This window comes from Lepisosteus oculatus, chromosome 27, assembly GCF_040954835.1.
Source record: "Lepisosteus oculatus isolate fLepOcu1 chromosome 27, fLepOcu1.hap2, whole genome shotgun sequence".
NCBI lineage: Eukaryota > Metazoa > Chordata > Actinopteri > Semionotiformes > Lepisosteidae > Lepisosteus > Lepisosteus oculatus.
In genome coordinates this window covers 4,365,598-4,391,599 of record NC_090722.1, presented here as the reverse complement: position 1 = coordinate 4,391,599, position 26,002 = coordinate 4,365,598, and the positions used below count along the sequence as shown (strand labels likewise).

The 26,002-nt window shown below is 48.4% G+C and overlaps 1 long non-coding RNA gene across 1 annotated transcript; it reads left to right on the top strand.

Annotated features, from left to right (window-relative positions):
* The first annotated feature begins 418 nt into the window (after window positions 1-418).
* Window positions 419-19,680, top strand: LOC107075460 (uncharacterized). The gene is made up of 3 exons (XR_001476981.2): window positions 419-680; window positions 18,375-18,460; window positions 19,221-19,680. It is a non-coding gene; the product is annotated as an uncharacterized lncRNA (long non-coding RNA).
* Window positions 19,681-26,002: the final 6,322 nt, after the last annotated feature.

The following is a 26,002-nucleotide window of genomic DNA, read 5'->3' as shown; positions in this document are numbered from 1 at the left end:
GGTGTCCCGAATTCCTGGTGCAGGACAGGTGAGCGCTGGCCTGGGGCAGGGGGGGGTGTGCTGGGGCAGGGGTGGATTAAGGAACAGGCTAGCATAACCTGTAGCCTGTAACCTGTAGCCTAACCTGACTTGCTGGGTTTTTTTTTTTAAACGGACCTGTGGGTCCCCATTGGTCCATTAAAACGTTGAATAATTTGTGAACCAATGATTGGTCAAATGCAACAGGTTCGCATTTCAAATTTATTTTGGCGGCTTCACCGGGCGATCTCTGGTGCACGTTTACGGTGGCTAGCCTCAACAGGTGCGATAGCAAATATGATAGTGGGGCGCAAAAACGGCACCGTGAGCAGGATCTACTTCAAAAGAGCCCCAGATTGAGCCAGCTCCCGCAACGGGATCAAAGGAACACGAGTCGCGGGCAGAGCCATCTGAAACGCCACCACCATCCCCACAAGACCAACGAGCCGTGTCCGAGCCGCCGCCGTGACTGTTGCACCTGCTACCGTGGGGCCAACAGAGACCGCAACACCGGCTCCCGCTTCCTACAGCTCGGCCCCAGGATGCGGAGGTGAAATAGATGAGCAGAGGCGGCCATACTGAGCTAAACTGGGCCCGAAATCGTGTCAAAACCAAGACGCGGAGCTTGCAGCATCGGAAAGACAACATAGACACCAAAACAGGTATTTCTCTGAAACCCTCTTCAAAAGAGAACTCGGAAATGGCCAGTGTGTGGCAAGAGAATGGCTGCTGGTGTTTTGTTTCGCATGTAAATTATTTGGGGGCGGTGATAATCAGTCCGGACTGACCGCAGGCTGTAGTGATTGGGAAAACGCCGCAGCACGCCTGGCTGAACACGAAGTGTCGGAGAGCCGTAGAAAGGCTGGGGTTGCATAACGCTATGCGATGTGCTGATTGTGGTCGAATAGATTCAGAACGATAAAGACAGTTTGAAAGTGAATATGAGTATTGGACTAAAGTCTTGAAAATGGCGGTAGCAGTGGTGGTTTTTAGCTGAGCGAGGGCTGCCTTTTAGGGGGGCGCAGAGAAATGTTCGGGCGCCCCGACAACGGGAACTTCACGGGTGTCCTCGAAGTCTATCAGCGAGTTTGATCCCTTCTTGACAGCCCATCTAGAAACATATCTCCCCGTCGATGCCGTGTAATGACTGATTTGAGTCTATTGACTGCAGTGGACTCGCACGAGTGGGGAGTGTCCTGCTGCTCTTGAAAAAACGCGCTCAAACGGGGTGGTCGCTGGTCTCGGCTGTGCGTGCGCAGGATTTCTGTTGTCAGCTCGCAGGTTGGCTGTGAATCTGATTTATTGGTTGTATTGCTGTACTTGCATTACAGGCTGCTGTAGTGTGTGTGTATTTGGACTCCCCTGTGTAATGTATGTGTTCTTACATTCCGCTTGAATCGGTAGCAGGCTCGTACTCCGAACGCGTCACTGAATTATTACAGGATTTTCTCTCGCTTTTTTCTAGTAATTGGATGGGGGCCTCTGATCACCTTAAACCGCCACTGGCTGAGGGATTGGGGGTGTGTGTGTGTGCGTGCTCTGGGGGAGCTGGGAGGTGTGTGTGCACACGTGTGTGGCTGTCAGTCAGAGGCTGGTCAAGGCGCTGGGGAAGACTGAGGAGAGGCTGAGGAATGTGTACCCTCGCCTGCTGCCTCTGCAGAGCCGCACGTAGCCCAGTCCCTCCCCCTGCACAAGGGCTCCTACAGGATTGGTGGCTTGGACTGCACACAGGTGGGGGGACTGGTTCTGACCAGCTTGGAGGGGGAAAGATACACAAGTGCAGCTGAATCTTCTTACCCCTTAAAAAATACACCCCATTCCAATTTTCTAGGATTTCAGGAAATGTTTTGGAATTGGAGAATCCCACGATTTATGCCTAATCCAGTCTCTCCTCTGAGCTGGAAACAGTACAGACTGTCCATGTGCTGTAGAAGGCCAGGCTGCCAGTGCTGCCGTTTGTAACTGCTCCTGTTTGTGCTTGGTGTTGTACTGTGCTGTATTTGCATCACTGTACCAAGACTATTTATCTACTATAAGTTCACTGCAACTTAATAATAATACTGGCTACAGAATTGCTTATATTGTATGTCTCATTGCTACAGTATCTTTGCATTCTGTGTTTCTTTCATTACGGCGGATGTACTGTATAGTTGTATGTAGAAATGAACTCAGTCACGCAGAAGCGACAGCGGACGTGAATACCGCTGTTCTTTTGCGAAGGTAGCAGCTCCGCCCGGGTCCGTCACAAACGGCGCAGACGTGTCTCTTCGCCGGGACTACAAGTGCTCGCGGAGGAAGCAGCCGGGAACGCGCTGTTCTGTGTGCAAACCGCTGCCCACGCGCTGAACGCCCCCGACGCGAGACCGGAAGCTGTGAGAATGGCAGGACTAGCAGCCGCAAGAACGAACAGAAATCAAGACATATCTGTGTATGACTTCACCGTGTCGGTGTGTTACATTAGATTTGACCTGCAATTGGAGAGAACACGATTTGATTACATACTGCACCTATAATATGCCCATCTGCTTAATTCAAATGCCCTGTAAATGTTCTTTGAAAGCACGGTATAAACGTATTATTGCGTGATTTCGGTTGAAGTTGTAAAATTTACTACAGTTAAAATTGTTGCTGTCAAAGCGTCGTGGTATTGAATATACCCACAGCCCGAGCCTCCAGTGCAGATACAGTTTAAACTGTCTGCTGCAGGCCCTGCAGGATGCTCGAGGCTGTAAATGCTGCGGGGTTAGGGCCTGCTCTGTTTTATGCTCGGCATTGTGCCACTTTACCTGTCGGCTAAGTTTCGGGGCTATGCGTTTCAAAACACCCCGGGACGGGTAGGGGTACGCCGTGTTTATTTGCCCGTGCGCATTTCACACCCCCTGTTCGCGTGTGGAGGTCGAGACGTAAGAGATGGGAGGGGAGGATGCGCGCGCGCTGCGTGCCTGTTGGTATTGGGACTCGTGGCGTCTTGTTTTTTTCACGTCAGCCTGCGGTCCGCGAGAGAACAGGCTGTGCTCGGCACTTCCTCTTTCTACAGAACACGCGTTTCTGCCAAAACACGTTCAGGTCCTCTTAGACATTACTAAAACGCACAATTTGTACTACTGTACCTTACAGCAATGCATTGTTTCCTACAGGTTAATTACACCACAGAGTCTGGGTTACAGTTTGCAAGAGCTATAATTGCAATACACTTCGAAGACAACTGTTTTATGCCTGAACCTTTGCATAATTTCCATCCATCCATTCACTAACCTGTTTATCAAGTATAGGGTTGCAGGGCAGCCTGGGCCTATCCCAGCAAGCAACAGGCACAAGGCAGGGTTCACTGGGCAGGACATCAGTCCATCACAGGCAGCACACACACCAGGGCCAATTTCTCAGAAGCCAATTAACAGACCAGCATCTCTTTGGACTGTGGGATGAAACCCAGGTGAGCACAAGGAGAACATACAGACTCCACACAGACACCACCCCAGGTCTGGAATTGAACCCGAGGCACCAGTGCTGACCAGTGCACCACTGGGCCACCTCTGTTGCAGAATTGCCTTTGCAGTTGTAATTACACTTATTGACATATTGCTTAATTGCAGTTCAATCGAACTGTTGTCTATTTTTTGGTGTTAAATCCTTTACACATTGCTAATGGGATTTTCCCAGTTGTTCATCAATATCATTGTCGGGTTTGTATTGCTGTGGTGTCACTCAGTGTAACTGACACTGTAGTGGAAAATGACGCACTTCTGCTCCAGAGGTCATTTAGAAGTTTTAATTGTATTACACCTAACGTCTTTTATACCGTCCAACATCGGCAGTAGCAATACTCTGGTTTAATGGCTCTATGTGCGTTTTGAACTTCAAGAACGAGAGCGTGCAGTTCTGCTTCTCTCCACTTGGCGGCGGTGTGTGACGCTCTTTCGCCGAGCCATGGGTACAGACCGTCCCCTAGTTCAGGCTCTGGAGCTGCATCAACAGAAGAAAGCAGAAGTTGGGATAAACAACTGAGTTGCGCAATATTATCACTTTTGTTTTTCAAACTGGGATTGATATTTCTTAGGCGTGGTTCGCCTTCCAATGAATTTTCTCGTCTGTTGTTGCAAGAACACCTTGCCAAGTCACTTGTCTTTAAATGTGAAAGTAAACCTGCGTGATGTTCTAAACACGGGACCGAGATCAGCGTGAAAGTACAATGCATTTTGTGTGCATTTCCTGCATATACCAAACGTCATGTATCGTGCGTGCATTAATATTAGCCTTTGAATTCGGCCACAATCCAGTGCATTGCAGTGTAGGGTTTGTAATCTGTTGTCAAGTCTGTAAATGGATTTGTTGTGGAGGCAAATAAATGCCGTCGTGTTTTTGTACTTTTGCACTGCAACTTTTTTGTCTTTGCAACTTTGCTGGGTCGATCAAGAGAACAGTTAGCACAATGTATAGAAGAAAAAACCCTGCAGTCTTTCGAGATGAAATGGGCACCTATTTGATGTGTGTGCATGAGTTTCAAAGACTGTGCGGCGTATGTTATTGTGGAGACAGGGGTCTATAATATTTCCTAATCCACATGACGCGCTCTGTCTAACGCTGTTACAACCTGTCTGCTGTAAAATTGCTGTGTTGTTATGATGCACATACTGTACAGTAATCGCTCCCTGCTCAGTTTTGTCTTCATACACAGAACAGTCTCGGTCTACAATTGGGATGTTCTGCTGATCTGGTCCCGTCCCTCTGCGCCAAGACTGTTCTAGCTGCGACTTCAAATCTCTTGTGACCGTTTCAATAATCTTTCCTGCAGAGTTGATTTTACACCTCAGCTACCTATAACTACCAGGTGACACAAGATAGTTTCAGGACTTGGACACACGAGCCTGCTGTGTTCGTCCTCATTGATAAGCATACTGTAATTAGAGGAGACCCAAGCCCAAGCGATGTTTCAGTCCAAAACATCATTTTTCTGAACAATCGTTAGTGAGTAAATTTCCCAAGTCTTCTGTCCCAGTGTCCTTCACGCCCAAAATCCCCTTTAACCCGTGACCTCGTCGCTCCATCCGTTTATTTTCTCGTCAAAGTTCCAAGTGTGATTATTTTTTTATGGTCCTAACTATATACTCAAACGCCAACCACGGGTTTCATGGTTTAAACCTATAATCATCAATCAAGAATATCAAGGTCAAGAGCAATGAGAGGAAAGGTCGTTATCAGGAGTGTCAGTTTTGTGGTGAAATGTTTATTCCTGGGGGTATCTCCGAGGCTGGGTCTGGGTTACACACACACACACACCCTGCTGTGTGAGCTTCTGGAGGGGCAGTCGGTTACCGGAGGGTCGGGGCTCGCGCGCTCCTTGGGCAAGGGAGGGGAGCACCTGGTCTCGCGGCCCGGAGTCTGAAACGCGCAGTCAGGCTCCTCTCGGACACCGACTGACCGAGCGCCGCTGTCCGCCGCGGGAAATTTCCACCTCGGGCTGAGCAAACGTTCATTCGAGTGCTAGGCATGGCGCTTTTGAGGTTATAGGCGGCCGGTGTCAGTTTTCAGTCTGTTTTGCCTGAGTAAGCATGCCCGTGTTTCTGCGGTTTGACGCCGCCGGGGTCGGTTTTCACAAGGAATCTGATGACTTAATCGTAGCTGGCTGGCACAGCTAAGTGGGAGGTTAACATACTGAAGTCACCTTCAGAATTGTTTACAGCCTGACTGATCCGAGAAGAGCCAGAAAGACGGGCTCTTCCTGGTTAAGTTTCAGGGCGAATGTCCTGGTTCTAACGTTTTCTTCAAATACCTTGCTTTCTTCGGGTTATGTGTGTCCGAGTACTGAAAGGTACAAACATGTTTATAGAGCCTCCTTTGCATCTTTACTCTTTACTAGTGACCTTGGGTTCGATTCCAGACCCGTGGTGCTGTCTGTGTGGAGTTTGCATGGTCTCCCTCTGCTTGGTGCGCCATTCAAGCGCCTTCTCGCTCTTTGAAAGATTGTCGGAAACCGGGAAAGTGGATTGAAGTTGCAGTTTCCAATAACTCGATCGATTAACTAACTAATTAGCAAATACCTTAACGGGCCGAATGGCCTCCTCTCGTTTGCAGCTGTTCTTATGTTTTGCGTAAAACAAAATCCACCTGCGATGATCCTTCAACCCCCTTGTTTAATAACTTCCAGTCACTCCCATCAGAACGCAGATACCGACTCCCCGAAACCAACAGATTCCAGTTCTCATTCATACCTGTGGCCATATTGTTACTTAACAGTTGGCCTTCTATGTAAATATGTATAATGTTGTTCCTGTCGATTTTCTTTTCTTCTCTCCGTCTGTACACCAACACTGCTGCCGGTGTAAAATACCCCCCGGTGATAATAAAGACTCTCTTATGGTTTTATGTTCGTAAAAGGAGAAAATTGCCCGATCATGTTGCGATGTCCGGAAACTAAGAGCAGAAGTGTGTCCCATCGGTACTATCCCCCTCCCCGCTCGAGAATGAAACGGTTTACCCCGATGTGGTGGTTTGTGACCGGGGCTGCCCGGGCCCTCTGACCTGGGCCTGCAGTGAGTGACCGTGCCCGGAAGGACCGGCGGACCGCCGCTGGCCGGCGCGCCGCGTTAAACAGCACGGCGGGGGCGGGGCGGGGTGGAGAGACCCGCAGTCGGAGAATGGCGAGAGGAGAATATGTTCAAAGCCAGCGGCGCCACTCCAGTGCCTGTTAACAGGTAGGCAGGGCAGCGCTCTGAAGTGAGAGTGGCGGATCGGCTCCCCCGCTGCGCTGAGCTGATTAGACGCTGAGCCGCGGCCGGGAGCACAGCGCGCTGAAGAGGCACTCGAAGCGCCACTCTGCTCTCGGCAGATATCTCCTCTGCAAGCCGGGCCAGCTCTCTCTCCTCACTGCACTAGGAAGGCAGGAAGAGTTACGGGCGAGAAGGGCCTGTTCCTCCCCGCTTGCGCGGGTGGCTCCTCAGAGTCCGGTGCGTCATGCAGCGCGCTGGTTGTCGTTTCTCAATATCTGAAGTCTGGTGCAAGTGTCCAGAAACCTCAAAGGCGACTGGCACAGCCAAGCCAGGGCCCTTCTCCGAAACTGAGCACTGGAACGTGAGCGTAGAGGTGAAAAGGAGGTGCTTCTTTACCCAAAGGGTGGTGGGAGTGTGGAACGAGCAACCCAGCCATGGGCTGGAGCATGTGGCAGGTGCCGCTGCTGTTCGTGTCTTCCCTGCTGGAGGGATTGTTATCTGAGGAGCCATCGGACAAGCTTGACAATAGGTGGTTTAAACGGTTGCTGGCTTCTGTTACCCAGGAGTCCAAAGCCGAGCTGTGCCTTCAGGCTCAGTATTCGGGGCTTTGAGGTAAACAGGCCGGGCTGCAGGCTCGGTGTGGGATAGACAGCCGTCAGTCAGCCCTTGTGAAAGTGAGTCGCCCCCTTGGGAACTAATGCAACAGCAACACAACACCAAGCACAAAACGGAGCAAACCCAAACACCATAGTGTCCAAACGCTTAGTTTGGCGTTAATGTCAGAGGACAGACCCCCGACAGATAAATTGACCAGCTCGTAGACCACACTGTGGTTGAAAACTACAGTGACTTAGAATAAAATGTAGCCAAAATTATTATTACAGGCAGCAGAATTTTAGATTAGAGCCCTCTTCAAGATACGTAAAAAGTACATTGTAATTGCTTTGTTATCTGATATCGTATGCCCCTTCGAAAGGTATCTTCTCTGTTGTTTTATATATAAAAGTCACGACTTGGAGATGAAGAGTGTTTTTTTTTATTGCTGATCAGATAGGATCAATGTAGGAATAACTACATTCACTATTTGTCCTGGTATGAAGCACTACGCTGCTGTGTCTAGAAACAATAGCAGCACAAGGTGAGGGTTAAATTTAGGAGGCCAGGCGTTGAGGGGAGACATGATCAAAGCTGATGTCAGGCAGCCAGTCGATTACAGTTTACAGTCGGAGCTGGAAGCAGCGGGTTTTTGTCTCGGGCTGCCACCCACAGCTCCATGACGCCGGCTGAAGCGCTCGGCTGCAGCGGGGAGAGCATGCACAGGCCATGTGAGAAAGCCTCCCAGCCAATGGCAGGGCGAGTGTTCGCGGGGCTCGACCAATCGCGGGCCTCCTCGGGGAGTGGGCGTGGCGCTTCCGCTGCCTCAGGGACATCCCTGGGTAAACAGTGCCTCTGAGCCAGGCGGCTTGCCCACGGCGGAAGAGCCGAGGAAATGGAACAGCAAGTCTCTGTTGGGTCTGATTACCCTTCATCCCGTCTGTATAGACCGGTGTGCTCCTGCTTATATTTTTTCTGATTTTACTTTTTTTGGCACTTTATCTCAATCTTTATCGCTACATACAGTGTCCTTGTGTTTGGAAGAGCGCTTTATAAATAAAAGTCAGTATTATTATTGTTACGGTAAAGGAGGGCTGATCTAGTTAAAGGAGAGAGATTATTGGGGTGGTGGTGTTACCCCACGTTTCCGATTGATTCTGACCACCCCTACTCTGAGTCATTTATTTGGTCGGGGGGGCAGACAAGTTCTGCTCTAAAAACTAATTCTAAGTGCTAAACATTTGAACTTCCTAACACGTGGCAGAAGAAACCGTGGGTTTATCCAGAAACAGAAGCTGCTACAGAAGTAGAACCACCACATTTCAGCTCTTGAGCCTTCTTCAGGTGTTCCTGGAGTGTAGCGGTTCTTCTTTCTCCTCTCCTGGGTGGAAACGACCCCTCAGAAACTTCATTTCAACAACGTGCTCAATTCTTACAAAGAAGACAATTCCAATAAAAAGGTCTTAAGGGGTGGCTGTGCACTGGCTGTCCATGTGGCATGTGGTGGTTAAGGCTGGATTCGCACCACAGCGTCCCTCTGGGCCAACTGGGTGATCCCACTTGCTTCAGTCCAGGTCTGTGTCTTCGCAAACGCTGTCCTGGCGTCGGTGTGGTCTGTGTCACCACTGCTGCTCTGAGGCTGCCTGGGCCGCCCCTAAAGAGCCCCACTAGTCCCCGGGGGCTTCACAGAGCGACACCGGGGCGGGGGGAGGGGGGAAACGGCGCAAACATGGACAGTGGGGCTGACCGGCACGTCCAGCATGTCGCCTCCTGCAGGGCGGGGCTGAAGCAGCCGGCCCGGTGTTGCTAGGCGACGGCCAGGCAGGTTCCTGGAGACGGTCGCTGGGCTTCTCCTGTGACCGATTTACACCTGCGTCTGACAGCGATACCACTGTTACCTCACTCCCCCGGCACGCTGAGATAATGGAAACCCACACTGCAGAAACACCTAGAGACCGTGGCCGGCTTTTTCTGCCAGCGATGACCTTATTAACTCCGTTGGGAAGTACATATTAGCTTTATGATAACATGGAAAGAGTATGGAACAGCACGTTGTTAATCCCAGCGAGGAGTGACCACATGGCCAGTAATCTCCATGTACTTCACTACAGGAGAGAGTTCTAACATTCCTTTAAAAAAAGACATCGAGCGCCCCATCTCATGGACGACTAGTGCTAACTGTATTCCATATGGTTGTGACAAATCAATTTCATGGAAAAAAAACTTGTAGATCTTTTATTCATGCAATTTGTTGTGCTTCTGTTTTACCGTTGACGTTTGCTAAGTGTGGCCTTCATCTGTGCTGATTCTCCCAGGTCAGATCAATCCCACAATCCCTCCTGTGGGCTGTTCCCTTGCTCCGGAGGAGGGGGGGGGGGGGTTGGATCAGAGGGACGTTGGACAGCCCCCTTTACCCCAGTAGAGCACCACTGAAGCAGCAACATCCAATTAACAAAGGGATGTAACTAAATTATCAGGTCAATTTAGTTTGGTTTAAGTACTACACTGCCGCGGGGGCAGCGAGCATCGTATGCGAACTTGCTCGTTTATAGAGAATAACACCATGGTAAGAACACAGTACTGTATAGTACACCACGGGGAATCCCAGTGAAGCCCGGAGATCATTGGTACACTGTGATGAAACCTCTGGAAAACTGTGGAAAAGCTTACACAGCGTGAGGCTTGGAAAACGGTGAGAATGTTCATGCAAGGCGTGTGCTTGTGGGAGCTGCCCAGCAATGATTAAGTCTCTGTACACTTGACTAGGGGGTTGTGGGTTCGAATCCCTGCTGTGACACTACTGTTGTAGCCTTGTGCTTTACCCCAGTGGCTCCAGTCCACCCAGGTGTATAAGTGGGGACCAGCACTGCTGGGGGGGTCATTCTTCAAAGGACCAGTGTCCCCTTCATTGGGGGGTCACATGCTCTCTAGTCTGTGTAAACCTACTCCACTGACTAAAAGCACAGTATGGCATTGTAGACCTTTTGTGTATTGGCATCATCACTCTGCTCTCCTCCCCACTGAGAGCTGGTGTGTGGGGAGCGGACTGGAGCATCATCCAGGTGGGGCTGCACACTGGTGGTGGTGGAGGGGATCCCCATCACCTGTAAAGTGCTTAGAGTGGAGTGTCCAGAAAAGCCCTATAGAAATGTAAGCAATTATTATTAATTATTATTCTTATTACACAACACGGTTTCTTCCTAACCACGTATCACAAATAAAAAACAACTTGCACCCAGTGTGAAATCAGAATTTCAAAGGAAATACAAAGTTTGGGTGTCTTGGGAGTCTTCATCACCCTACAGGGTTCTGCAGCTGTCAATCACTGCTGATCACTGAGTGATTAGCTGTGCTCTGGCCAGGGAGATGTGTATATATAATTGGGAATTTGGGTTCCCCCTGGCCCCAGCAAGAAACAACACACACCGTAGGTTTACAGTGGACAGGGGGTCATCAAAGCCACATAGCTCGTTAGTTACTAGTAGCTAATTGATGCAAGGATCTTGTTTGGTTATTTGCAATGCATCTTTCCCCTTCCAAATCGTTCATGCAACATTAGTCTTTCCACATTAATTGCACAACTGCTTGCATTTCAACCCCATTTTGATTGCTTAATTCTTATATCAATCCGGTTAACAACTCATAGACTCCAAAGGCATAAACACATCCATAGTTTTATCTGCAGCTTTCATGTGCTGGAGTTGGGTGAGACTTCTTCTGGATATGGACAGAGCCTCTCACAGTTTCTAGGGCAAACTTTTGACCTCACCAGCTGCTGGCTCAGAGTTTCTCCCTTACAAGAGCCAGGCCGCTGTTTTGGAGCATAGCTGACGAAGGGTTCAGGCATCTCACTTTCTGTTTGGCAGCACAGGGGCCTGTGGAGGCGTGCCAAAAATAACAATGCAGCAGTTCAGTGATGGAGGGCGGAGGGGAGCATGCACTTTGGGCATGACTGCCCGTGTGAAAAAGCTTCTCAGCCAATCCGAGCACGCATGATCACAGAGCTCAGCCAATCACGGGAGACCAGACTCTCTTTGTCACCCAGGAAATGTGGAAATGAGTAGCTGTGAAATCTGTGGTGGCAACAAGAGTTATTTTGGTAACGATTCGGACTTTTTTGTCAAGGCAAAACAGAAGTGTTGCATAGATCAGCTGGGGAAATTTTAAATATTTCATCAAAATGGTGGGTGTGAGAGTAGGTCTATGTTGATAAAGAGATTTGAGTTGAAAAGACCTGTTTTTCCCTGTATTTGTGTCTGTCTATACTCTGTTATAGAGCCCTGACTTGCGAGATATTATCTCTGTCTAGCTCCTCTTTCACAATTAATGATTCCTGAGGGTAAGCATGAAGAATACAGGACAGAAAATGCTTGGAATAAAATGTGCTTGGAATGATGTGCTTGGGCGGTGAGGTGGCTCTGTGGCTGGAAGGTTGGCAGTTCGTATCCTGCGGCCGGCAGAGGAATCCTACTCTGTTGGGCCCCTGATCAAGGCCCTTCACCCTAGCTGCTCCAGGGGTGCTGTATAAATGGCTGACCCTGCACTCTGACCCCCAGCTTCTCTCCCTGTCTGTGTGTCTCATGGAAAGCAAGCTGGGGTCTGCAAAAAGACAAATTTCTAATGCAAGAAATTGTATAGGGCCCAATAAAGTGAGCTCTCTCTCTCTAACAGAGTTTTGATGGACGGGGGGCTCCAGATCATTGCGCAGTTCTAATTCTCAACTTCTGTTTAACACCCAAAGGAGGCTCCATAGCTGAAACATTGTGTTTCTTTTCTTCTCTTTCCAGCCTGGAATAAACCTTCACTTGTTGCTTTGCAGCCTACACATGCTGATGCAGCTGCCTACTTGAGGTGTGCATGAAGCCGTTTAGATCACTTAATCCATACTGCAGGTAGTAACACATCGTATGGCTCACATACTCTGACACCTTAGAAACAAATTGCAGCAGATGATGCCGTACTTTTCTAGATTAATAATAATAATTGCTTACATTTATATAGCTCTTTTCTGGACACTCCACTCAAAGCGATTTAAAGGTAATGGGGATCCCCTCCAGCACCACCAGTGTGCAACCCCACCTGGATGATGCGACGGCAGCCTTAGTTAATAGAGTTAATGAAGCCAATTAGATGGGGATTATTAGGAGGCCGTGATTGGTAAAGGCCAATGGGGAAATTTGGCCAGGATGCCAGGGTTACACCCCTACTCTTTTCGAGAAACGCCCTGAGATTTTTAATGACCACAGAGAGTCAGGACCTCAGTTTTACATCTCATCCGAAGGACAGCACCTGTTTACAGTATAGTGTCCCCGTCACTATACTGGGGCATTAGGACCCACAGGGTGAGCGCCCCCTGCTGGCCCCCCACTAACACCTCTTCCAGCAGCAACCTTAGTTTTTCCCAGGAGTCTCCCATTCAGGTACTGACCAGGCTCACACCTGCTTAGCTTCAGTGGGTTACCAGTTGTGAGTTGCAGGGTGATATGGCTGCTGGCTTAAAAGGACCATCATCACAGAGCTCATGCTAAAGGAATTGGGCCCAGAGCTGAAGTATTTATTCTTAGATGACAGGCTGCACCGATCAGACCCTGATATAGAAAGTCTCTCGCACAGACTCCAAACACAGCTCCTGCCCTGGATGCCAAACTCCTTCTGAGCATGAGAGCAACACGTACTGGAGACAAAGTGCCCTTTTATGGCGACTGCGAGGGGTCTGAAGACCTGGCCCCCTGGGAGATTAAATTTGTATGTTTCCTCTCCGAGTTTTTTTCTTACCCTGAGGGGAAAGCCTGGTTATAAAAACCCTTTGCCAGATTCTCAACAGTATGCAGCCTGCAGCCTTCCTGCCCCCTGCGTGTATGGCATTATTGCAGGGGAAAAGCCACCTGACTCCTGCTGCGTAGCGGTTTGGTCCAGTCCAGTCCTTGTTGCAGGCCAGCGCTTGCACAGATAGGAAATGAGAAACGCAGATCTACTTGACACGAATCCAAATTCGCAATTCATTTGATGCAGAGGCAACGGTTTGATTAAGCAAGACACTGGTTTTGGGCAGTTTAGTCAAAGATCTATTTATGATAAACCTTCCTCAACAGTAAAGAAACCCGGTGACTCATTTCGCTGTCTCCAGACAATTGCGCACAGTGAATCACAACACCCGATCAAACAGATTTCATGGTTTCATGTGACACAAACAAAAGCCCTCTGGCAAACTAGGAAAGTCTTCCTGTAGCTCCGATGTTCATGGAGACATCGCTTACGGAACTGTTTCACCACGTTAGAGGGAAGAATATTTACATCTGAGAGTAAGAGTCACTTCTTTACACAAAGGGTGGTGGGAGTAGGGAACCAGCTGCTAAGCCATGTTGTTGAAGTCCATACCCCCGTTACAGGATGTTACAGACAGGAGGAGGTTCAGCCCATTTGGCAGTTAGTAGTCCATGGATCCATGGATCTCATCCAGCTGTTTCTTGAGAGAAGTCAGGGCATCAGCCTCAACACTATATCTTGTTCCACACTCCCACAACCCTTTGTGTATAGAAACAGCTGGATTAGATCTTCAGATCAATTAGTTACTAGCAACCTAGTAGCCCAGACGAGCTAGGACTAACAAGAATTCATCTAGTTAGTTACCTTTCCTATTTTCTTCTATCCAGGACTTATTTTGTCATATATATATACTAGAGATAAGTGGCAATAAAATATAATATTAAGGTAGGTTTTTCCATAAACGGAGTTGACTTTTCAGGCTCCTATTCTGAAGATTCACTAATATAAACGTCCAATCGTCTCAAAAGCTGAATGAAGTCTGTAAAGTTAATGTCACTCCTAACCCTAACATTGTAGTCGATACAGTGTAATTTTAAAGGTTAAATTGTGTTTGTAACACAGGGAAGTGACTGCATTGAGATATTCTAGGAAGTACCTGGAAAAAAATATTATTAGCTGTTGCTTTCTCAGTTAAGAAAATTTCAAAACTCCTGACTAAAGAAAAAAGAACATTGTTACAAAAATACCTCAATTATAACTCTGTCATGACCGCAACTTCCTCTTCTATAACAGGCATGCTTCCACAGAGTGCATGAGCAAGCTAGTCCCTGATTGGCTGTCTCTCGTGATCACTCGCAATCCCATTGGCCGAGCCACGTTTTCACACTGGCAGTCACTCTCCGGAGGCATGCACAGTCCTCTGCCTGTGTGCTGTTGATGGTGAAGACTGAGGATGAGGCATCTCTTCTGTCAGCAGTTGTCAGGTGTGGTCTTGCACAACAGCCTCGTGCCTCAAGCTCTGAGAAAGGTTTGAGAGAATTTCACGAGGACTTGTGGGGATGCTGAAAGTACTTGTTCTTTAAAAAAACAAAAGAATTGAAGAGGTGTATCTGTAGATGTTTTTCATCCTACACACACGGACTGCACAACCTGCAGACTGCAGAAATATGTCAGACGCACAGAACCTTTTATTAGGTGGTTAGAATAGGTGACATTGTGAAGGATTTAATTTGCAGTGAATTTCCTTACTTCTTTAATAAAATCTGAAATGGGTATTGAAACCAAGGTTGGTTTCAATACAAGAAAACAAGAAGGCACAGGAAGTCTACAGCTGGGTTCAAAAGAATGTTTCAGAAATGACAGGGGATGTTTATAAAATCCTGAAGCAACGACTTCTCAAACATTTTAAACCAACTGCTTGCTACAATGATAATTTATGGACAGTTTTCCAAAAACTCAGAGCTCTGAATAAGTCAAAGAAACAAGAATGGCAATGAACAGTGAAATGTCTGAGAAAAGGAGGGGCTGCTTTACACAAGGGGTTGTGGGTGTTGTGAACAAACTCCCCATTCCCTGGGAAATGACTGTGCGACAGGTCACAGGCCAGTCAGCTGGGGATGTACAACGTACAGACCGGTGTACAGTAGATCGTCCTCTTCCTGTCTTCCCCTTGTCCAGCTTCTCACACCAGCCTGAGCAGAGAGAAGCCTGGGAAAAAGGTAGAGGGAACCACAGCCCAGAGCTTTCGGGGTCAGGTCGGTATGTTTTTTCACAGACCCCAGCTTGCTCTCCGTGAGACACACAGACGGGAAGAGAGAGAAGCTGGGGGTCAGAGCACAGGGTCAGACATTGTACAGCACCACTGGAGCAGGGCCTTGTACCAGCTCAGGGGCCCAACAGAGTAGGATTCCTCTGCCGGCCACAGGATTTGAACCAGCAGCCTTCCAGCCACAGGCGCAGATCATTAGCCACTGCTCTGCCCTAATCGTATCATGCCCACGTTTGAGGTCACCTGTCTTTATGGAGGATAGGAGTTTCTGAAAACGGCCTGGAAGGATGGCCTTCCCCAGCGTCAGTGACCCCCTGCCCATTTCCTGTCGTCCAGCAGCAGGAAATGGCGGTCACGGCTCTGGACCTCAGACTGAAGGGGCATTTGGATCTGATAGCCAGTTTCAATAGACAACTCTGCTGTACCCTTGACCACGGTGCCTCACACAAGCTGTCCCAGTGATTACCCTGCTGGGTCACTTTTTGTAAATGAGAGTGCCTTCTTACAGGATAAAACTGGTAAACTAGGGCATACAGTGTTTCAAGAAATGAGCACAGTGTTTACCAGGGGTTAAGGTCATCAGCTGAGAACAGCGTATTAGTCACCCCAGCGACAGCATTCCACCCACTTTTGTTTCTATGACTTAGTCTTCAGAACTTCTCCTCTCGTGTACACAGGAAGCAGCAGGCCTGCGGGGGCTGGAAAAGCCTGACACTGCAGCGCAGGAAAACAAGAGCATGCACCCTCGGAGTGAACACGGGCCTCCTCCAATCAGAGCGCGGATGATCTGGCCGGCCGGCCAATCGGGTCGTGAGAGCATCTCATGCACAGGAAGGGTGGTGTGAATGAGCCGGTGGCGAGGTGGCTGGGGGGGGGGGGGGGGGGATGGAGGGTGAGTCTCAGACTACAAGAGAATGCAGTCTCGCTCCAGCATGCCGAAGGTGATACAGCAAAGTACATTTCTCAGAACTGAGAAATAAGTGGCAGTGGGGGATATTTCTACAACTGTGAAAGCATTGAACTATCCAGGTCAATGTCAAAGAAAACAGCAGCCTCTTGGAGGCAAGCTCTCAGGTTTATGCTTTAAATCTCTCTCTTACACGAATCCAGACTTGCGTTCCAGACCTGAATATATATATATACACACACAGACCAGTTTTAACACCCTTAAAATATTTATTCCTACAAACACACACAGCTGGTGGGGAAGAGGAAGAATATTAGGCAGATCTGACCTTGAAGAGGTTGTGTTAGTCCTGGGAGCACAGATCCCGTACTAACCTGCGTCCCAACAGCTGGGAGAACAAAAACAGGTACGTGCCCTGGAGAAAAACCTCCACATCAGACACGTCCAGGTCGTGCCCAGTGAGCGAGTGTGTGTGTGTTTAGCAAGGAAGTTAAATTTATCTCTGTGTAATGGGAGCCTAACACTGCATACCACAGTGTCCTTGGCTGCACAGGTGATTGGCATTGCAAATCTTAAAGGCTACCCTAAGCCCCACATAGCTGCGCTGGGCATGCAGAGAGACACGTACAGTAGTGCGAAAATTTATTAGAGTGCCCTTTCGCCTTTCGTAGAGCGTCTGGGTTTGAGCTGGTGCTACAACAGCACTGCTCGTGAAATCCATGGAGGGCCTCATTTGATTCCGATAAAAACACTTGGAAATATCAGGGGGAAAGGGATCTCACAGTCCTGCCAGATACGATTGGGACTTTTCTGAACTCCCTTAAGCCAGACAATCTGAGCAGAGCAATAGGCCGAAACGTTTTGCCTGGCTTTCGTGTAGTTGCGTGCACGACGGGTTTGCAAAAGGTTCAGTGTCAAAAATAATTTCGGTGCATGTCTGATCTCCATGTTTTTCGTTCATTCCTGCCACTACTCAACAGGCAGTTTTAGTTCCAGCATTTAGTGATCACAGTTTCTGCAAGCAGGCAAATATGAAGAAAGCTGAGCCAGGGTGACACTGTGAGCAAGACTGCTTGTAACGTCCTGGACAGCTCTGGAGAGCCGATCCTGTTATTTTGATACTGTCCCTGTCAGCACCCAAAGTCCTACTTTCTGTAAACTGGCTGAAGACCGCCAGGCATTCAAACTCCTTTTGGCCGTGTCTCATGTTTGCACTCTGTGAGCTGTTTCTGCTTTAAATCACAGCTCAGACTCGGGTTTCAGGTCAGGAAAAGCTCAGGCTCGGGCTCAGAGGAAAAACAATGATGGAAGGGGAACAGGAGTCGTTGTCTCTGGAATGCCTGACTTGCGCGCTGTGGCTCAGAACTGATGAACATCTTTCTGCATGTTTGTGCACGAGTCCATCCTGTGCCATCTGATTTCTGTAAACCCTGATTACAGTCAAGAAGCAGCTGATCTTGCAGTGTGTAGGGGTTAGGGCAAATAATTCGAGGACTGAGGATCCACTGCCCCAAGATTTAGAGTTCTGTTCCATGCAAAGCAAGACCTGCTTCCCTGCTTGCTCCTGTTAGCCCCAGGGGTGCAAACAGGTGCCAGTCTGGTCTGGAAGGGCTCGCATAAGAACAGAAGAAAGATTCGGCCCCGTTTTGGGCCGATGCTCTGGACCAGGCAGAGATCTCCATCTGTGTGATAGAAAACACGAGACCCCATCAACCAGGCTTGTATAGGACCTCAACCCAGCCGTTAGGGAGGGGGATCGAGGGCGGTCTGGGCACTGCCCTCCTCTGCCTCAGCCTTACTTGGAGTTCACTTGGCCTGGCTATTCTGCCCACCTGGCAGGGAAAGTACATTTCTCTGTAAATTTCTCTGGCGGCTGTACAGAACTTGGATTCCTGGAAGGGGCACACTGCTGAAAAAAGGAAGTGTAGCACCCTGAGCCCCCCACTCCCTGTCCCCCTCTATCCCAGAGCTCTGGGAACAGGTGCAGGGCTGGAATGCGATAAACAAGGGCATCCAGTTTCTGATCATTATCCCCTCTGTGCACCCAGCAGGCTGGAAAAATCAGCTGCGTCCCAGATTTCCGCCAGCGTAACGCCCTCCGGTCTCCCCGCAGGTCCCTGGATCTCTAGCGCTTCCCAGAAGGACACACGGCGAGTCACAAACGAGGGGCGCCATTCAGCCTGTCCGACCCATTTGAAAGTGAGTAGCGCATTCACCCAAGGATCTCATCCAGCTGTTTCTTGAAGGACACCAGACTTCAACAACACAATTGAGTAGCTTGTTCCATGCTCTTACCACCCTTTGTGTAAAGAATTGCCTCCCTAAAGTCCCCCTTGTTCCAGGAGGTGAACCTGATCTGATGTGTAGTTGGACTGGAGTAGCATAGTATCAGTTGTGGCCGCACTTCAGAGCTTGGTGAAGTTCTCCTACATGCAATGCCTTTTTGAGATCCTTTGGGATTAAGTGCACTCCATAGATGCAAAGAATAATTAACTATCATAATTAAAAATCCATGTGTATCTAGGATAAATATATAATGTTGTCAGTTGTGTTTAAGTACTAAGTATTCGAAGTAAGAAGAATCTGCAGTCTATTTCAGGCCTGTATTAGGGTGTCCAGAACATTCCAAGCATTCACTTACATAATGTGTCTGTATTGATGGAAACCGGGGGACGTGACCCCTGTGGGAGGATTGTGGGTAAACAGGCTGGGGTCTGTGCTGTTGTTGTTCTGTTCCGAGCAGCAGAACAGCTGCTTGTCTGCAACACCTCTCTGCTGTGTACAGTACAGCATGTCCACAACCCCTCTGGGACAGTGAACCACGTTAAACCATGATTCACTTCTTCTAGTTTAATCTCTGTGTACGGTTTTGCCACATTTGCAAAGTCTCTGGCTGCCAGGCCTGTGAGATGCAGTCCACTTTTCCCATCATTGTTAAACGCATTCCTTCTAATTGCAGCCTTTAGATCCGAAAATAAGATGGTCTTCGTTAAGCTGTGCCGCAGGCCATGGGAAAAGAGCTACGGATACGTCAGAGGAGGGATGATCTCACCTTCTGGGAATAATCCTGGGACAAACATCCCTGCTGCTCAAGGCATGTGACACATTGTGAACATCGGCACACATCTGTACAGTTGCTGACACACTAAAGGCAGAGGACCTCACTGCTTTAAACCAGTTCTTATACACTGTGGTAATGGTTCAGGTACACGCAGAGCTTTGTGCTGTTCTGCCAGTGTGTCTACGCATTGTTTTTGCTTGACAACCCACTGAGCACAGAACCAAAGTGCTTTGTAAAGCGGAAGAATTTTAGGTGACTTGAAACACGCAGTGACCTGATCCCACCTCAAAATGTCTGGCTTCATTAAAGCCACACACACACACAGGAGGGCACAAGTGGAAACTCCATGGAAGTGGAAACCGCACCTGTTTACACAAAGAGTGGTGGGAGTGTTAAACAAGCTGCCCACGTTGCTGAAGCTGATCCCCAGGTTACTTTCAAGAAAAGGGAGGATGAGATAATTGGATCTATGAACAACTGACTATTAATTATCTGATGGGCCAAATGATGTCTCGTGCCCTGAATCAAGATGAACTTTTCTACAACTCTCCTTCATCAGCTTATTAGAGGCTGGGACTCTTTAGACCTGCACACACTAAAAGAAGAGCTTAACCTCCCTTTTTTTTAATATATCCCTCTACAAAAATCTACAAATAAGGAGTCATTATGAGGCAAAGTCATATTTTGGTGGGGTCTGGGAATTATGTGTGAGTGTGGTATTTTTCAGGCATGTGTCTTTTCTCTTGCGGTCTGCAAGTACAGGTCTCCTGTCACCTCAACCACCTCGTGTGGTCAGTACGAGCGCTGTGTGCAGGTTTTAGGACCTGCGGGTCTGACAGGTCCTGAATGGAATGTGTTTGTCAGGAAGTGGCAGGTGAGAGCAGTACATTTCCTGTATATGGAGGAGGACGCTGTGTGGCAACATATTCGTTTTGTCACCTGCGGCAATTGGCTGATGAAATAAGTTGTTATGATTTCAAAGCACTATGGGTCAGTCGCCCCTGGTGGCCTGTGACTCTGTCTCTCTTTTTCCGGATTTTTGAAGGGGTCAAGGATGGTCCTGCCTGTCTGATCTGCCGCCCCCCCCCGGCTGGTTTCTCTGATGGCCTTCCTCAGCCAGTCTCATGGTTTGGCTTTCGGGGGGGGGAGTGCAGTCGAAACTGGATGCGAAGGTGGCACCCAGACAACGGCGCTCCTCTTGCTCTGCCAAATTGACGCCCAGCCACCAGATCAATTATGCCCCCTAATTAGGCCAGTGCTTGTCAGAGCCCGGCAAACCTTTGCCCTAGTTGGAGTCGGCAACTCTGAACTCTGACGACTGCTGCTGCGGCTGGCAGCCAAACACAAAACATGTTTCTGCACAACAAATGTTTCCAAACAGGTGCCCTCAGTGCAGGAAGAACAGCTCACCAGGTTCTGTTTGTCCAAGATATTTCTCTTGTGAATTAAAGGGGAACTGCAAGCCTATTTTTAATATTTTGGGGTTAGAAAGAATCGGCATTGATGGGGGCATTTCAGACCACAATAAAAGTAAAATGCACACAGTGAAGTCGTCACAAAGTAGACTACATTTCCAGGTATGCGCAGGTCATGTTGCTGTCATTGTCTGTGATTCAGAATGAGGCAGCAAAACTTCAGGTGAGGTGAAACGGCCCTATTACACTGTAAACAAGCAGGCTTGTGAAAACATCTCTTTTAATCCAATAGAAATATTTATTTCGACTTCAAGACGGTTGTGCCGACAAATACTACTTGTTAACCTCTCTCATTGGAACATTTCTGTGGTGAAGTGTCTGCTGCACAGCCTGTACTGTATTTGCTTGTACTTCATAGTACGAGTCGTTACAGTGACTAGTAAGCAGGAAGGGCCGCTTCGTGTCACGATTATCACAAACTTGACAACATCCTGTCTGTGTGTGCGGGGCTTTCCTCTCCGTGCTCTGGTTCCAGTCCAGAAACACACTGGTGGGTTAGTTGGCTTCTGGGAAGACTGGCCCTGGTGTGAGTGTCTGTGTGTTGCCCTGTGTGTTCTCCACTTGCAGCCTGGTGCTTGCTGGGATAGACTCTGACTCCCCCGCGACCCGGAAGCAGTTAGAAAATGTGTGAATAGATAGATGTGGATGGATGGTGTTTTCCTCTGTATTCGTCATCATGTCCAGGCTTTAATTTTGTTCTAAATTAAGTAAGTCCTCAATCGCTATTACCCCTGTTTTCAAGTTTTTCATGGATTGTTCAGTGGCTTTCGTTAGGATTTTCAAAACAGGAAAACTGGAATAGGGAAGCAAGGGGCTGATGAAATATAGAAACGCTTTCAGAAAAAATAATACATGAATTTTATGCTGTGCACCTACTGAGAAAAAAAAAGTAAAAGCTGAAATCTCGTGACCTCATAATACAAATAAAGTGCTGAGAAATAGGTTTGTGTCGCCGGGCGCGTGACACTTAACAACAGAGCACATCAGTAAATAATAAAAATATTATTATCCCCAAAGTTAATGAGTTACTAGCACAATGGTGGCAATAACCATCAACCACTGTTAATGTACTCACACTCCTAACAGTGGTTCCAAGTATTTGAGGGGGAAAAAACAACTAAGTTTCCTGCCCCTGCTGGCTTTTGTCCTGCTGAAGTTTGTCACTTTCATTTTGCATCACCTTGGACCCAACAGCAACAGTGAATGTCCTTGATCGGGACGCAGGACACGTGAGTGACTCTACACAGGTCTGCCATTTCCCTGATGACCTAGTGTTGTGGAGGGGGAGGTTATAAGCTGGAGGGGAACACAGTTGTGACTCAGTGGAAGTCTTTATAACCCTGAAATGCTGGATATGCAGGGATGGGCGCTTAGCAACAGATAATGGGAGAAACTACTGCAGATTCCAGGCAGTCAGGCATCTCGTTTATGGAGCCTAGAAGTGTCATGAGACTCCGGTTATGAGGAAATTATGTTTTTGCATTCACGAGACGATTCTTTTGCCAAGTGCTAAACGATGGCTCGGTCTTGTCAGCCATCTTGGTCCAAGCAGGGTCTTGTGTAGCCGAGTCCAGAGTAGGTTTGAGGCTCAATCTGTGTGGTGCTGCAGAGACTGTTATCAAGCATAAGTAGTGCAAGTCAAACATTCCATTCTGATTTAACATTATAGAGAGGGGCGGAGCAGTGGTACTGTGGCTAAGGATCTGCACCTGTGGCTGGAAGGTTGCCAGTTCAAATCCTGCAGCCGGCAGAGGAATCCTACTCCATTGGGCCCCTGAGCAAGGCCCTGGACCCCAGCTGCTCCAGGGGCGCTGTACAATGGCTGACCCTGTGCTCTGACCCCAAGCTTCTCTCCCTGTCTGTGTGTCTCATGGAGAGCAAGCTGGGGTCTGTGAAAAGACAAATTTCTAATGCAAGAAATTGTATAGGGCTAATAAAGTGATCTATCTATCTATAATTCATGTAGATCAGTGATGAAGAATCTCACACAAATATATTTCTATTTTAAAATTGTGAGGCGGGGGGCGTAAAGGCACACATTCTGAAGTGCTGCTGTAGTTTTCTGTCTAAAGGACTGTGTTGTGCAAAGTCATTGTAGATCAGGTGTATAAGCAGGCACAGGGGCTCTTAATTTCCATCTGTGTTGGGTTGATGAATTGATTATGTGGAGGGAGAGTAGTGGGTGTTTGCTTGCTGATTTAGGGTTTTCTGTGACGTGCGGGGACAACAGAAAATAGGTGACAAGAGATCAGTGACAAGGAATCCTCAGAAATGAAGAATCCCAAACAAATATCTTGCTATTTTAAAATTGAGAATAACTCATGAGGGGCGTAAAGGCACACATTCTGAAGGCAGTGCTGGTGTCCTTATCTCTCTCTCGCCCCAGGCTGCATGGAACTCAGTTACTGGACCCAGCCCTTGATAGCAGACAGAACATACCTGCTCCTGAACACACAGGGCTTTCACTCAGGACCAGAGTCTGAATGGAAATCCCCACTCCCACACCCTCCCTGCTGGGGGAGGTATTATTGATCTGAGAAAGTCTTATCTAAGTTACACAGAAGAACCCTCCCTTTACTGGAACAGGTGTTGTTGATCACTAAAGCCAGCGGAAACACTTTAGGATGGGCCTCCTCACAACAGGACGTGTAACTGATACAGAGCAGCCCAGGAAAAGCGATTCAAGGATAACAGGTATTTATTGATCAGACGTTAGTGCCCGAGGTTGAGATTTCACTTTCGGTCTGAGTGGAAAACAACAACAAACACTTAACGGCAGAGATTTCTATTTTATCGCCCATAACAAACCTCAGACTTTGATTCCTGGTAATCGGCGGCGTCAGGAGATTTGTCCGAGGGCGTGGAGCTTGTGACAGCAGAGTTTTTATTTCTCTTTCTTTTGTTTTTTGTCTTTCCTGAGTTGGGGTTTAGCATCATATCCCCAGAATGGTTTCCCCACAGTCCGGTGTTTCCCGGTAGATCTCCCATTTTCTCACAGTTTGACTGGTTTTATCCGCGGACCAGGCACAGGGGTATTCCCAATTGAAAGGAAAAGAAAGGAAACAGAATTTCCTTTCGGTGTGGAATAAACCTGTTCCTTTGCTGTCTATGCACGCTGACACAGCTCCCTGCTCCTACTCGTTTTACCCACGTTGCCCCAGAATCTGGGAAGAACACAGGATGCCCTGCTGGAGGGGAGGTCTCTGGTCCTGGTTCAGTCAATGAGCAGGAACATGTTGAGCGCTGATGAGCTGAATCTCATCATCAACTTCTCTTCTGTTTTTTTTAAGAACATAAGGAAAGGGTGCACATGACACTCAGCAGCCATTCAGCAGAACGGACCAAACAGAACCACACACACAGAGACACAGTGGGGTCCTGTGTGAGTGACATTGTCCACTCCCATATTCCAAACTCACAATGCAGTACAGGCCTCGGTACGTCACAAAGACCATTTTAGCATTGTGATGCTGCTGAAGAACATGAGAAAGGTTACAAACAAGAGGAGACATTCAGCCCCTCAAACCCATTTGGTAGTCATAGCAGTTCGTAGATCGCAGGATCTCATCCAGGTGTTTCTTAAAGGAAACCAGGATAACGGCTTCGACAACATGTTGCAGCTTGTTCCACACTCCCACCAGCCTTTGTGTAAAGAAGAACCTCCTGTTCCCAGTTCTGAATGACAAGGAAGTCATCCATATCATCATCTGGTGCCTGTGCAGGGTGGAAAGAAGTACAGCTGTTTGTTTTTTCTAACATCAGTGGGAAGGTGAGGGGTGTTGTTGGCTTTTTAGAGCCAGGGTTGGATTCTCTCCTGGAGCACCAGCTGTGTGGAGTTTGCATGTTCTCCCTGCTGTTCCATCTGTGGGTGTGAGGGCCTTGTACTGGACTAGCATCCTGGCCAGGGTGTGTCCAGACCTGAGGCTGCTGTCTGCAAGGATTGGTTTTGACCCTGCATGACTCTGTGTTGGGCTAAAAGCTTGTTAGATAGTTCAGTCTGATTTAAAAAAAAACTATTGAGATCTACCTCAGAGATTCCCGAGTGCATAAAGAGTGCATCCTCTTTAGATGCACGTCCACAAAATTTCCATTTGCGGAATTATTCCAGCAGCTAATCCCTTAATCCAAACAAACGTGGTTTCTTGTCAGTAGACAATTATTATTTGCACGGTGCATCTTCATGAATATATTTCCTGCCCCTTCCAGTGGATTTTTTAGATCCTGTTTTTTTAAGTTTGGTGTCGGGAGAAGGAGTTTGGATCGCCGCTCGGAGTTGAGGAGGATCCGTGAAGTCTCCCTGCTGGTGCGGACGTGACAGAGCTCAGCTCTGAGCCTCTCGTCCCCCCCAGTGCCGAGGGAGATAAGGACGCTGGTGAGCTTTATCAGCCCTGCCACACCCCCCCTCCCCCTTCCTCACTCTCAAAGCACGGGAGGAGATCGCCCATTTCCCACGATCCCTGCACTATAACTTGCTTAACTCCCACGGGTAGCAGAGGTGGGGGGCAGGGGGGGCTCTTTATCAGAAACAAGAACAGACCCTTCTGAACCGGAAGCCCACTCAAACTAGAACTTTAAACAAAAAGGCCAAGAAACAGAGAAACTCTCACAGATGAGCGAGCTGAAGCTCAGAGCCGTTCAGAGGCTCCCATCATGCTCTTCCCTTGGCGCCACGAGCGGCCTCGCGATTTCCGCGCGCTCTTTCCAAGGAAGGGTGGAGCGGCTTCCCAGTCCCATGCTTGAAGCACAGCGCCAGTGAAATTCCATGAATCCCGTTTCCAGTAATTCCTTATTCCAGAGGTTCACAGCCTCTGCGCCTGGGCCAACACAATTCTCTGCTGCAGCCGGTCCTTAATCATTTAAACGCATCTGCAACAGTTAAGGATCCATCCGGCGCTCGGCTGATTGGATGTTCTGTGCCGACGTGCAATCGACATCTGACTGAACTCCAACATGGGGCGGCGATGAGCCCGAGTTTAATCTGGCATGCAGTGGGCACAAGGCAGGGCGTGCTTTAGTCCCCAACATCTGGACAAAACTCGACTGCCAAAACATTGGTTCTTGTTGGTCATCTTCCACCTTCTGGATGTGAATTTTACTCCAGGTCTCCTTATGGTTCCCGTTTTCACAAACCATTTTCCACTGGTGCTGGTGTGGGAAGTAATCCACTTTGGCTCACACACTGCTGGACATCAGAGATTAAGGAAT